Source organism: Tamandua tetradactyla, chromosome 8 (genome assembly GCF_023851605.1).
Source record: "Tamandua tetradactyla isolate mTamTet1 chromosome 8, mTamTet1.pri, whole genome shotgun sequence".
Taxonomy (NCBI): domain Eukaryota; kingdom Metazoa; phylum Chordata; class Mammalia; order Pilosa; family Myrmecophagidae; genus Tamandua; species Tamandua tetradactyla.
In genome coordinates, this window is record NC_135334.1 from 64,695,458 (window position 1) to 64,711,043 (window position 15,586).

A 15,586-nucleotide genomic window follows, 5' to 3' on the forward strand; every position below is an offset into this window, starting at 1 on the left:
GGGTGTTAGAAATTCTAAATACAATTTTGCCTTGTTTGTTTTTCTTTTAATTTTGTTTGTTGCATACTGAAGCTCTTTTATTAGGCTTATGCACATTTATAATTGTTATTTCTTCCTGGTGAATTAACCCAGTTATCATTATGATGCGTCCACCAGTATGTTGAGTAATACTTTACGTCTTGAAGGCTACTTTATCTGACATTAATATAGCCATTTCAGCCTTCTTTTTTTTAATATGGAACGCTTCACGAATTTGCGTGTCATCCTTGCACAGGGGCCATGCTAATCTTCTCTGTATTGTTCCAATTTTAGTGTATGTGCTGCCGAAGCGAGCACAACTTCAGCCTTCTTATGCTCAATGTTCATATGATATTTTTCCACTAATTCACTTTTATCTTATGTCTTTATATAATAAAATATATCACTTGCAGACAACATGTACAGTGGCAATCTCTGACTTGTAATTGAAGTGATTATCCCAATAATTCTTTTTTAATTATGAATATGTGTATTCAGTTCTGCCATTTATTATGTATTAGGTGTTTTTCTCTTCTGACAAGTTTCTCTATTCCTTTAGCAGTTGCTTCAGAGATCACAATATATGTTCATAACTTCTCCAGTCTACTTAGATTTACTACTGTCACAACTTCACATTAATTGTAGGAAATGAGAAAACAGGTAGATAAATTTAGTACTCTTCCCATTCTTACACTTTGGTTGTCACACGAAACACATCCACTTATATCCAGACGTCACAAGATAGCGATATAATTTTGCCTTTAATAGTTGCATGTATTTTAAAGAAAATCGTGTTAGGAACAGGATACTGTGTTTATCCACTCGTGTGCCATTTATGCTGATCTTTATTCCTTTCTAATGATCCAAGGATTCACCTGGTGTCATTTCTCTTCAAAACTGAAGAACTTCCTGAAGATTTTCTTCTAGTTTGAGTCAGCTATAGTTAAGTTTCCTTAGTTTTCTTGTATCTGGATACATTTTTTAAATTTTGCCTGTCTTCTTGAAGTATATTTTCACTATATATAGCATTAGAGTGAGGATTTGTGCTATCATTAGTGTTTCCTTTCTGAACGCAAAAGATGTTGTTCAACTGTGGTTTTAGTTTCCCTCCTGCTAAAACAAATACCATACTATGGATTGGCTTAAACAATGGAAATTTATTGCCCCATGATTTTAAGACTAGGAGAAATTCAAAATTGAGGTGTCAGCAAGGTGTTGCTTTCTCCCCAAAGACTATGGTGTATAGGGCTGGCTGCCTGGATTCTTGACTTCTGTCATATGGCAGTGCGGGTTCCATTGACTTCTTTCTTCTGGCTGCTCCCCTGTGGCTTCTCCTGGCATCTCCATTTTTTCTTTGCTTATGAGCACTTCAGCCATCCTGGGTTAAGGTCCACCCTAATTCAGTTTGGGCACATTTCAGCTAATAATGTCATCAGAGGTCCTACTTACAAACAGGTGCACACACATAGGACCAGGGATTGGTACCTGGACATGCTATTTTTGAGGGATGTGATTCAATCAGAAGTCTTTGTCTTCTGATGTCAATGGCCATTCGAATTGTTCTTCCCCATATGTAATTTTCATTTTTTCTGACTGTTTTCAAGATTTTCTCTTTATCTTTGAGTTACAGGAAACTGCCTTTGAAATGACTAATTGTGGTTTTGTTGTATTTATCCTGCTTGGTCTCTGTTGAGCTTACTGAATTTATAATATTTCCCTTCAGCAAATTTGGAAAATTTGTCAGCCCCAATATGTACAAATATTTTTTTCCTGTTTCATACCTTACTCTTCTCCCTCTAGGATTTTGATGACATGCATGTTAGATCTTTTTTTTTATCATTCCATGGGTCCCTGAGACTAAATATTTTCAATATTTTTTTCCTTTCAAATTAATTCCCATTAATTAATTCATATTTAATCACCCTTTCCTCTATCATCTCCATTGTTCAGGGTAGCCCAGCAAGGGGGTTTTTATTTTGGATATTTTCTTTTTCAGGTCTAGAATTTCCATTTGGAAGTAATTTGTAGTCAATTTATAGATTTGAGATTCCATTACCACAATCTTGTTTTAGAATTTGCCTCTTTAACTATCCCACCAGTTTACTGCCAATCCGCATTCTCATCCTCAGCTCCGGGCAACTACTACTGCTTTCTATCTCTATTGCCTTTTGTGTCCAATTTGTGGTCTGTATAATCTGGCTTTTTTTTTTCCACTTAGTATAAAGTTTTTATGGTTGATCCATACTGTCATGTATTTCAGTAGTTTCTTTTTATTGCTGAACAATTCTCCTTGTATGGATGCATTACAATTCGCTTATTTGTTTATTCATTTACCAGTTGGATATTTGAATTGATTCTGCCTTTCGCTTGTCATGAATAATATTGTTATGGGCAATCTCATCTGATAGAGCTTACTCAGTCACACTGCAAGAAGAACTCTCCAAGCCAATAATGTTTTAAGTAATTTATCCAGAAGAAGTCAAACTAGAATCTTCAGAGAAGTGCATATGAAGAGTAACTTAAGAGTGAATGTTCTGTTTTCTGTTTAGCAGCAGATATATTCTGAATTTAATACTTTGTGAGGTTAAAGGACACTGTATCTATGGATTCTGGAGTATGCCAAGGCTTAGAAATTCCTGTTTGGGGTTAAAATCTAAGGAATTACCATAGCCATGCTCTGAGAAAAAACATAGTCCTTTTCTCTAAGTCCTTTTTCCTAATAAATGAAGCTAATAACGCAGTATTTTTTATACTAAAATTATGGGTATAATGGAAAGATGAGTGTCTCTCTCTGAAGCTTAGTTTAGAGTTGAAACAAAAAAAGAACATATTTTTACTGAAAAATCCATTCAATTTACCTTGATAAACAAGTAAGAACTAGCTGAGGGTACCTAATTATATCTTTGAATTTATATTCAACCCACAGCATTTGCTTTAAAGAAGTATCAAGTTTAAAACAATTAATAGCGTTTACTTAACTTACACTTAAACTGAGCTATTTTAACATGATTAATTTTGCTATCAAAGGCTCTGGAAATATATTACTCTTAGAGATAAGTAGAGCATGAAAACTTCCACCTGGAACTCAGGAAAGTCAGCAAACAAGACTTCAGGACAGCCATAGCCTTTTAACACTTATGTTGCAGCAGCGAGCATGAATTGAATGAATAGCAATTAACAAAATAACCATGAGGAAGAGGTACAGTATATGAAAGTAATAACAGTAATATATTTTTTAAGCTAACATTTTTAAATAGCTACTATCAGCTATTTAAAACACTTTCCTGGAATTATCTCATACACTCTTCATTTAAACTTGTAGGTGCTTCCATCGTTCTCACTGACAAGGACCCCTTACTCATAGAAGCCACATAACTTGTCTAGATTACTTGGTAATGGAGCTAGAAACTCAAATCTACTTTGTTTTGTCATTGAAATGTCAGTGTAACCATGGGTGTGTTAAAAAGCCTGAGTTGGAAAGTTTTTGGATTATATTATAAGGTCATGAATTATTCTTTTTAGCATTATGTAAAGATCTGAAAGTGTGAAAGGCAATGAGGCTGTGGCATAATTCATATGCATACGGAAATATCTGTGCTGAAAATTGAATGCTCACTTCTGGGTGTGGTAGGAAAAAACAATTTAAAAATGTATGACTTCTCAGTACTCACTCTAGCCAAACAATTCATTAATTTGTTCACTCAACCCAGTTATGAACTGAATACAGACCATCCATGTCCATTTATAATTGAAATTTGTTTTTCTCATTTTCTTATCATTGGTACCATATTTGCATTTTAAAATGAGCTTATTACATATAACATTCATAAAACAATGCCTGACAGAAAATGTGTGCTCAATAATCTTAGCTATTATTATAAGAAATAGTAGAGGTTCTATGCAAAAAATATTTGAGAGGAAAGGTAGACAAGGAAAAATGATAAGTGAGGAAAATACCTTCACAGAGACAAACGCTAAAGGTAGTGAAGGTTAACCTATAGTTTTCCCAACCTTCTGATAGAATTACTTATTCAAACCCTGTTGATTTGTATGATGCTAAAATCCATTCCCTTACATCAATACTGAAAGCAGAGGCTAAGGTAATTATTGCATCTGATTATTAAATTTTGAACTGAGTTTCCTAGAAAGGCAGACAACAAAGAAAGATAGTGTACATTACTGATAAAGAGAATCATACTACTTTAAATGGGAATGACATTTTTGCTGGGCCCCATGAAATTCTCTGAGGAATTTGTGAAGTATCCTGAGCCAATTCTTTCTGTGGAATGGAGGAACATAATGGTAACTGGTTATCTGACTGGAGAGGTCTCCAGAGATGTAAATTACCCACTTAAAGCTTGATCTGTATTTGAATAGCCAAGATTTCTCATTTATTTTTCTCAAGGATGGATTCTTTACGCTAGGCTTATAATTAAAGGCAAATTTTTTTTTAAAGTGTTCATATGGACAAGGGAACATAGAGATGTTAGAGATATGAGAGCAAAGAGTAAAGTGATGGATTCAGAAATACAAAGGAGGGTGGCCATGAAAACATTTAGAAATTATCAGAGTATAATTTTCAAAAACATTTTAAAAAATGACTCATCAACATATAGAGGGAACATGTTCCAAAGAAAAATGTAACTTATTAATGAGGAACCAACAGATAGTAAAGGTGGTTCAAAGAGTATTTGCAGAACTGATTTGAAGAAAGACTAATGGAATAAGATTGCTAGATTAGATAAAAACTGGTGAGTCCTACATGGCTAAAAAAAATCATAACATCTTTTTCTACTGGAAAAAATATCTACCCATTTATATATAATTGCACATGCTTTGAATCCTAATATATAGTGAATATTAAAACAAAAAACTAAATAATCCTTAGAAAAGCGTGTTTGACAATGCTACTATTTGACTGTGAGGACAAACAAAAGTTTCTTGTGAAAAATATTCTAGATCGTTATTATGTCTTTCTGCTTACTTTGAGTTTAATTTGTTCTTTTCCTGATTTCTTAAGGTAGGCTCTGAAGTGATTGATTCTGAGACCTTTCCTTTCCTTTTTTCTAAGAAAGGCATTTAGTGCTACACATTTTTCTTTAAGAACTGCTTCAGGAGCAACCCCCAATATTTTTATGTTGTGTTTTCATTTTCATTCAGTTTAAAATACCTTCTATGTCCCCATTTGGTTCCTTCTTTAACCTATGTCTTATTTAGAAGTGTTAGTTCCAGGAATTGAGGGATTTTCCTGCTGTCTGTCAATGATTTCTTATTTAATTCTATTGTGATCAAAGAACATACTTTGTATGACTTGTTTCTTTTGAATTTATTGAAATATATTTAATGACCCAAAATATGGTCTAACCTGATAAATGTACAAAGAACACTTGAAAATAGTTTGTTTTCTGATGCAGTTCAATTTAGTTGAGAAGGTTGTTCAAATCTTCTTTTATCCTTATTCATTTTCTATTTGTTCAATTTTAATTGTGGATTTACCTGTTTCTCATTGCAGTTCTCTCAGTTTTTATTTCCTGTTTATTGAAGCTCTGTTGTTATATGCAAAAACATTTAGGATTGGTATAGGCTCTTGATGAATTGACCTTTTTTCACTATTAAAAGGCCAGCTTTATCCCTGGTAATATTCTGTTATGACATCTAATGTTTGTTAATAATATGGTCACTCCAGTTTTCTTTTGACTACTGATGGAACGTAATATATTTTTCCCATCATTTTACCCTTTACATAATATCGACTACTGATATGGTTGTGTGTAAAACTGCCGTGTTGCTATTTGTTTATTTACCCCTATTGTTTTATGTTCTCTTTTACCTCTTTTACTTCTTTATTTTGGATCAATTGATTATCTATAGTTCCCTTTGTTTCTGTTGTTGGATTATTAGTTAAAACACTTTGCTCATTTAGGAACTTCTAGTACACATATATTACATCAGCTGAATTTGGCCCACACATCACTGAGCCTCTGTTCATTCTTTTTTCAGTCTCTTGTGTTTCATTTTGGATAGCTTCGATTACTGTGTTCTCTAGTTCTCTAATCTTTTCTTCTGTGTGCATTATCTGCTGTTAATTTTACCTAGTATGGTTTTCATCTCAGACACTGTAGTTTTCATGTCTAGGAATTTGGTCTGGGATTTTATATATTTGTATGTGTATATATAATTTTCCATGCTTCTACTTAATTCCTAATTTTTCTCTTTTGTGTAGCAGCTCCTTGATTATATAGAAAACAGTTGTAATGATTATTTTAATGTCCTTGTTCATTAGTTCTATCATCTTTGTAATTGCTGGGTCACTTTAGATTGATTTTTCTATAAACATAATGGATCATATTTTCCTGTTTCTTTGCATGCCTGATTTTTTTTTTATTAGATGCTAGATGTTATGAATTTTACCTTGTCTGGTGCTAACTACCTTTATATTTCTATAAATTTTTCTTGAGCTTTGCTCTGGGATTTGAGCTTTGCTCTGGGATACAGAGAAGTTACTTAGAACCCATTTGATCCTTTTATATCTTGCTTTTAAACTTCATTAGAATGGATTAGAGAAGCATTTAATACAGGGCAAATTTTGCCCCATTTCGAAGTCAAAACTCACTTTTGTACTCTACCATGTTCCCCATAAATTGTGAAATTTTCCACTTGAACTGAATTATCCTTGCCCTTTGTGATCTCTGGAGAATTTCCCCTCTAATTATTTTGAGTGCTTTCTTCCCTGGTGTCTCATGCATTCACTAGTCAGTACTGATTTGAAGACTTGGGTCTGTCTGCAGACTTCCGGAACTTTCTCTCTGTGGAGCCATTCTATCTGCTGCTCTGTCCTGTTGGGGCAACTCTAGCCATGTTGGCCTCTCCCAGGGTCCCTCAGGTCAGACCATCAGGCTATGCTGGGACTGGAATCTCTCTCTACATAGGCTGTGGCGCTGACAGTGTTCTTTGCATTTGCTTACTATCTGTTGGGGAAGAATCACTGTCTTTTGTGGCTCAATGTTCAATTTCTTGAAAGTGTTTTTCATATATTTTATCTGTTTTGTTGTTGTAAGTTATTTCAACTCCTTCTATAAATTCGTTCCCTTCTATTCAATGTTGGGTGAGAGCAGCATCTGCACATTTTAGTTTTTAATAAATTGCTATTTAACAATAACAACCGTCTGGAGACGAACAACTGCTATTTCATCCAGAACAATCATGTGTTTTCAACTTTTCCCAAGTTCCCTGTACTGTCTACATCCTATGTTTTTCCGATTTTTACTCATTTAAATTATTAGCCCCCATACTTGTGGGTTTTTTGTGTTTATGAACTTCTAACTAGAAAAGAGGTGACATTTTAACAGTTACTATCAACAAGAAGCTTATATATTTGCTCTCATTTATGTAGAAACTCACATTTCCAGGAAGGAGGCCAAATATTAAATAAGTACATAATGCTCAAGATCTGTCAGAAAATGTTAGAGGTTTAGAGTTTTGTACGTTTCCTTTAATTCTTTGCATTGGTGTTTTCACATGAATGATACAGAGTTCATCTCTCTCTCTCTATTATATCATTATAATAATGTTCAAAATCTCTTTTTATGTCACACTCGTCCATATGATTGCAGGACCCTCAGAGCTGAATGTAAACACGATATCAGTTTCATATCACAGGCGTTAATTTTGTACTCAAGTGTCTCCTTAACTTTGCCCCTAAGAGCAAAATAGAGCCTTAGAACTTTCTCAGACTAATCATAGGATTCAGTACATCTGTGCAGCTTTTTAATAGGTTAGGTGATTGGTGAAATTCAAGCATACTTGTGTAATCTAACAATTTTTTTAGGAGCCAATGAGGCTTAGTGGAAAACATGAGGGTTTCAAAGTCAGATTAGTTGCCATTAATGAACTTGGACGAATTACTTACCTTCACTTGTTTGCTGATCTGTGGTCATTTTTTAATTTACAGTATTTTCTGGGCATGATAGGGGTAAAGTGCTAACAAGATAGACCTTGACTTTTCTCTCACTGTTTCCCATGAAGAAAGCATGGAGTAGGCCTATGGTCACGTAAGTGAAATATGTGTTAAAGTGGTACATGCAAAGGAGATATGAGGTCATCTAGAAGGCCACCTGACTCAGGTGGACGCTAAGGGGAGGGCTTCCTGAAAAAAGACCACGTTGAAACTTGTGAGATGAAGTGGAGTTAGCAGGTCTAAAAGCCATAAGGATAGAATGGAGATGGGAGATTCCACAGAATGATAAAGGAAAATTTCTTTCTCTTCCTACGTCAACAGCTGTTGGCTTAGAAAGTGATATCACAGCTACTTCTCTTGCAGCAAGAACAGCTTTCTTCATGGATTCAGTTGCAGTATTCCTACAATATACCAGGTATACCAGCCTTCTTCAATTCAAATTGTGAACACGTTTTATCTTTTGAAAAAAGGGAAACAAAATTAAAAGCAAAGCACAGGGTTGCATGGAGTGGGTGGAGGAGGTAATACTTTACATTGCATTTAATCACTTAATTGTCACCTTAGTCCCGCAAGGGAACTATGACACAAAGAGGGTAAACCACTTGCCCAAGGTCACAGAGTTAGCAAGTGGCTGTGACTGGATTCAGACCCAGACAGTCTACTTTTTTTTTTTAATTACAAAGGTGCAGCCTACATTTTTAACCAATATGAAAGTCTTACAATGCTAATAATGTCCTTTGTAAGGAGATAAATGTAGAGATACAGTGCCAACAGGATCTTATTTAGGCTTTTGGTCCTAAATAGGTTGGACCCAGAGTTCACATAAACAAGACATTGGTAGTGAATTACTAAAATTGCTGGCCAACTGTGGTTATTGATTTTTGCTCAGTTTGGTGCTCTGTCATCCTCCTTAAGAAGTGTTTTACAGTGGAGAAAGGGTTTTACTGAGGCACCGAAAGCAAAAGGGAAGAGGAGACAATTCTCCTCACTGTAACAACAAGGAGGCTTTTGGCACTTTGAGCACGATAACCTATGTGGTGGCTTGAAGCTGGAGAAAACATGTTCTCAAATCGAATCCATTCCTGTGTGTGCAACCCCATGGTGAATAGGATCTTTTGATAAGGTTACTTCAGTTAAGGTGGGTCCCACCTCACTCAGGATGGATCTTAATCCTATTACTGGAGTCTTTTTCAGTGAATGAAATTTAAACTGGGAAAGAAAAAACGCCACAGAAGCAAGATGTTAAAATCAGCAAGACCCCAAAATCAGCAAAGCCCTGCAGAGGGGGAAGTGACCAGCAGACACTACCATGTGCTTTGCCATGTGGCAGAGGAGCCAAGGATCGCCAGCAGCCAGTCTTCAGGAAGAAAAGCATTGTCCCGATGGTGCCTTGATCTGGACATTTTCCCAGTCTCAAATCTGTGATCCAATAGATTCCCATTGTTTAATCCAAACCATTTCATAGTATTTTCTTTGAGCAACCTAGGAAACTAAAGCAGCCTATGAGGTTTAGATGACAGAAAGTATTTCTCCTGTAGTAAAAAGGAGAAAATGGAAGCTTGTAGGTTTAAATGTTTTACCCAACATCAAGTAGTAAGCATGGATCAGCTTTGGATGTTAACCTAATCGAGTCCTGGCCAGGCATTCATTCATTTTTTCTGAGTATTTCCAAGGTTCCTGTAAATTGATTCACATATGAAAGAGACCCAAAAATATTTTTAAACAATACAATATTATATGATGTGCTACCTGTTTACAAGGTCACAAGTGGTAGGATAAAAGTTCTGAAAAGTGTTGCGATAAAGAAACCTGATCAAATTTAAGGGAGAATTTTACAGATGAGTTTGACTACTAAAAGTCTCCATTTCCTTCACTCCACATGGATGGAATATAACTTACCTCATAGGGTTTTAAGAGGACTAAGTGAATTATAAAAAAAAGTACATATGAAGCCAGACTCTGCCCATAAATAGCAGTACTATTTGGCACATCAAGGCTGCTGCCTATGCTTCAGTGTCTTAAATATCAAAAGTAAATAAGAGAATCTATGGACCAAATTGTCTTGATTTGGGCAGTGTCTGTATGGTGAATCCCTATGCCTTGTAGTTCTTCAATAAATGTTAAATGTTGCTTCTCTTTCTTTCTTTTCCTAGTTCACCTTCTTTACTCCCATGTACTTCTTTCAAACTTCTTCTATACTTTCCTGTTGAGGATTGAATCACATACCCCACAAAAGACATGTTCAAATCTTAATCTACATTCCTGTGGGGGTGAACCCATTTGTAAATAGGACCTTTGAAAATGTTACTGTTGTTAAAGTGTGGACTTACTTGTAATAGTAAGATTTGAAGATCCCGTTCAGATGAGGCCGAATTGATTCATGGTGATCCTTAATCCATATGACTGGAGGCTTCTGAAGAGAGGAAATTTGTACATAAGAGAAATCCGAAATTAATAAAAGCCAGAAACCAGTAGAGGCCAGAAGTCAGAAAAATCGGAGAGGAGAGAGTGGTTACGATGAGACAGAAGACTGCCATTTCACCAGCTGACTACCATTCCTGGGAGAAAGCACGGTTTTGCCGACATCTTGGTTTTAGACTTCTATCCTCCAAAACCATGAGGCAGTGGATGCTTGTTTGTTTAAGCTAACTTGTTGCGTGGTATTCATCCCAGCAGCTCTGTCAAACTAAGACACCACCTCTATGCTTTATTTCCTTTGGTCCCCAATACCGCTGTCCTTCCATCCCGCAGCTAAGTACACGTTGTAATTAGAGAGGTTCATATTTGAAAAAGGAACTCTTCTACAGTAATGTCGGTACTTTTTCTCCAGTGTCCTTGGTAAAACCTGACATAAAAGGAGAGAAGGCAAGTTTGTACCTCTTACCCTTGGAAATTTTTCCATTTCAGCCATTTGAAAGAAAAAAGCTAATGCAGCATCTCCCAGCTGTCGACATGTTCTGCAACAGTGAGCACAGCGATCCTGTTGTCTCTCTATGACAGATCACAGGATCCCGGAGTTGCTGGCTGGCAACTCAAGCTGAACCTTCCAAATTTCTATTTTACTTGACCAAGCCCTGGTAGAAGTCTTTGAATCCTTAAAACTGGGTAAAATGGGAAGATTTATAAGAATATATTCTGGCACCTGAGGCCCTTGAAATGAAAGGATCTGAGCAAGAGGTGAACTAGTAAACAAAAGTTAAAGGGAAAGCCTTTGACTCCTATTGAAGATTTTGCCTGTCAAGTTTGTCCTAGGAGAGAGTTGGGAGGGCTTGTTTGATATCCTAGTTATAAGTTATACGCACACACATGCACACAGAATATGGATGGAAAACCAGTGTAACTTTGTTCAGGGGAAGAGGTCAAGTGAGAGGGTGACACCTATGGTAACCATTTCATTAACCTTCTGTGTGCCAACCCACCCCCAAGTTACTAGTGGCTAGTAAAGAGATGGTCTGCAAACTCTAGTAGCAAGGTAGGACTTAGTTTCTTGGTTAGGACTAAGGTGAGTCCAGGTAAGAAAAAGACACAAGAGGCCAAAACTATGGGAGACCAACCTTGACATTAGATACATTTCTGTTTGAAAACTGACTTGTTCTATGCCTTCACCAGTTACTATCTACTCTGACCATCACTTTACTCATCTGTAGAACTGTGATAATCGTGACTGCCTCATTAGATACCTTGAAAGCCCATGTCGAAGTGTTCAGTAGAGTGCTAGCATGATATATGGGCTAAAAATATATTACTTGGATTGAATTTAAGGAAAATACTTTAACACACAAAAACTTATCAACACAATATCCTTCCCTGATGAACAGTGCTTGACTGTCCTCTGCAAGGGGTAGCTTAGCACTTCATAATGGGGTCCACTGCAATGTTATGTGGCAGTAGCTGTAAGGAAAGTGAAGTCAAAATCACTTGGGCCAATTTAAGTGTAAGGCTTTAATCCTTAATCTCATTCATTTCTCCACTCCTTATCTTTAAACATGTTTTGAACAAAAATCTATGCCAAAGTTACGTAGAAAACAAAACCACTCTTTGAAGGAGCCAGTCCTCAGAAAGGGCAGTTAATTTTACTGTTGCCACGGTTGTTTTTAAAATGGTGAGCACCTACACTGTGCTTGGAAAGATACTAAGTATGAACAAATGAAATATTGATTTCATCTTCATGCTAAAAACAGCTTAATGGAGTAAATATTATTATAGCTATTTTACATTTAAGAAACTTGAATCTTAAAATAATAAACAACACATTCAAAATCATACCAGTTAGAAGATCCAAGCTCAAATATGAAACCAGACGTGTCCCTGTCTAACTCTTTGTTTTCTGCAACCTTTCCTCCTGAACTTTAGTCAATCTTCTATTTCGCACTGGCAGTATAACTACTTGTTCTCGTTTGCTAGCTGTTGGAATGCAATATACCAGGAATGGAATGGCTTTTTAAAAGGGGAATTTAATAAATTCTGAGTTTACAGTTCTAAGACCGAGAAAATGTCCTGATTAAAACAAGTCTTTAGAAATGTCCAATGAAAGGCATCCAGAGAAAGATACCTTGGTTCAACCCCGATGAAGTTCAGGGTTTCTCTTTCAAGTGAGAAGGCACATGGTGGACATAGTCAGGGCTTCTCTCTTAGCTGGAAGGGCACATGGTGAACACGGCATCATGGCTAGCTTTCTCTTGTTTCACGAAGCTCCCCAGGAGGCATTTTCCTTCTTCATCTCCAAAGGTTGCTGGCTGATGGGCTCTGCTTCGTGGTGCTGCAGCATTGTCTCTTCTCTCTGAATCTCTCTCGTTCTCCAAAATGTTTCCTCTTTTATAGGATTCCAGTAAACTAATTAAGTCCCAACCAAATGGGTGGAGTCACATCTCTATCTAATCAAGTTTAATACCCACTCTTGATTGAGTCACACCTCCAGGGAGATGACCTAATTAAAATTTCAAACATACAGTATTGAATAGGGATTCGAAGATACAGCTGCCTTTACAAAATAGGATTAGGATTTAAACATGGCTGTTCTAGGGTACAGACTTCCTTTCAAACCAGCACACTACCCCATGCTTCATGAGTAGGCGCATAAAAATCTTATTCTCCATGTCAAGATATTCCTAAATAACCTCCTCAGAAATTCAGGAAGAAAATTCCAGGCCCACAAAGTTTAGAAAGAAGTACCCACCCCTTCAAAGGCAGCTACAGTTAGTGACAGCTGCCAACTACTACTTCCTTTTGAATATGATCAAGGTCAATATGTTCAAAGAAATTAAGATTGTCTGCCAAGGGGACAAACTCAGGACAAAATAAACCCACTAGCCCAAGTAAAGACTATATGGAGCAATTCAAATATAAAACTTGTGATAGATTTTTACAAATGCTGGCTACTGTGAGGAGATGAGTATAATGGTTCTCATTTAGTTCACCCAAACAGCATTTGCCAACATGTTTTGTAGGGAAAAAACTGATATTTATTTGTTCTCTCACTCCACAAATATTTGTGGAGAATTTACCATTGCCAGGCAGTGTTACAGACCTGGAATAAATCAATTAACAATTGTTAATTGAACGGTAAGTTGCCGTTCTTGTGAGGCTGACACGAGTGAAGGGAAGACAATCAGACAACCTATCAAGATAAAACAGGAAAATGTCTTGGATAGTGTTATCAGTGATGCAAAGAATTAATCTGAAGTTAATTGAAAATGAGTATGGTGGACTACTGTAAATAAAGTGCCAATGGCTAGAAAGAACAGGCTATGTGAATATTGGAGAAAGGGCCTTAAATCAGAGGGCTGCTACACAGAACTACACAGAACTACACAGGCAAACTTGTGTGTTCAAATAATTTAAAAAAAGAAAAAAATAGGCTAAGTGACCAGGACGTAATGAGCCAAGGAGAGAGTGTCCTGTGATGAGGTCAGAAACATGAGTAGGAGATGATGAGATAGGGAATTCCTTTTCCATAAGTCATAGTAAGAATTTTTTTTTTTTTTTAAGTTCTGAGTGAGTCCTGGGAAAAGATCAGACTAGAGATGTGGATGTGTGAAATCATAGCATTGAAATTCATGGGACTGAATGAGAGAGTAGATTTAGAGAAAAGGGCCAAGGACAAAGGCCTCAGTAGTCCATCATTTAGAGACCACAAAGGACACTGAACAGGAGTACCAGGGAAGTAGGAGGAAAGCCACACACTATGAAGGCAAGAGAAGGAAATATTTCACCAAAGAGGGAAAGGTCAGTCCTTTCAAACACTGCTGAGAGTGAAGGGGACAGAATATCAGAGAAGTGATGCTCAAGATGATCAGTAACCTTGAGAAGTGACGCTCAAGATGATCAGTAACCTTGGCATGGCCAGTCTGTAGAGATGGTAGAGATAGAAGCTTGAATGGAAGAGACAATGGGAGGTGATAAAGGTTAGACAGAAGCTAAAATAGGCAATTTGTAAATATTTGTGGGAAGAGGAAATAAAATCAGATCTGTTCTTACCATCATGATTAATACATTTACTTCTTAGTGTTACAAGTATTTGATAAACCAGCTTTCCAGATAGTTTCATTACCTTATTGCCGTAGGGAAAAGGGAGACTCTTTTTCTTTTCTTTTGTCCCAACTTGGGTATCGACGTTTCAACCCCATCCAAGGCAAGAGTCTCAGAAGGAAATATGAGTCTCCATTGGGAAGAGAAGGGTCCAATATCTCAGCCCAAGAACAAATTGTATTGATATTCCACTTCTCTGAAGAACTGGATGCCCTGCCACTTCCTTTGGACTGAGACAAATACAAAATGCATGCTAAACTGCTATTAAATAGAGATCATAAGGATAATCATCACCATTTTTTTACCTCCATCTGCCCTTTAATTATTTTGTAATAAAAAAGAGAATTACGTAAACTGCCAGTGAATGACTGCAATAATAATTTCTTTGCTTTGTATATCTCTTTGCCATTCTTAAAGCACTTTCATTTCTCATTAATATTTCAATGAAAGATCATGGGAATGAGAATGAAGTATATCAGATTCTAATCATCATGTGGCCCCTAACAGTACTCCTATGAGCCATACTGAACAAATACTATTTGTTCCATATTTAGATGAGTGAATAGAGACTGAGGATGTCGATAGGTCTAAGGCATAAACTTTCCAACTTTCAGGCCAGAGCCTATTCCAAGACAAAGAGATTAATTTCACAAGGACTGAGAAAAGTCATTGGCATTGGCATAATTCCATAGGTGAAATTTAGCGATCGTGAAGAACCATGTTCCAAAGGTGAGTTACCATTGCGTGAAGAGGAACCTCTGAACCTCTCAGAGCCTGACATTCTATGATGCATCTGCAAGAAAAAATAAATCCAGGGGTTAAACAAAGGGCATCCTTCACAATGGAAGGAGAAATTTCCTGAAATTAACACAACTATGCACTCTCCAGCAGGAAAACTTTGAGCTGTCTTGTACCACTTCTAAGTATATAAATCTATTTTGTTCCCATTAGTACATTTGTAGATTCAGAAGCAAAGACAGTAACCCAAGAAGTCCAGCAACCTTTTTATATCAGAATAAATTAGGTTTGTGCTGTGCTTTTAAAATGCACCACTTCATATTAAGGAGCTTAAGGGGTGACTAG

At 36.5% G+C, this 15,586-nt stretch overlaps 1 non-coding gene across 1 annotated transcript; it reads right to left on the reverse strand.

The window, feature by feature from the left end:
• Positions 1–229: 229 nt before the first annotated feature.
• LOC143645308 (U6 spliceosomal RNA) lies at positions 230–336 on the reverse strand. The gene has a single exon (XR_013157032.1). It is a non-coding gene; the product is annotated as a U6 spliceosomal RNA (small nuclear RNA).
• Positions 337–15,586: the final 15,250 nt, after the last annotated feature.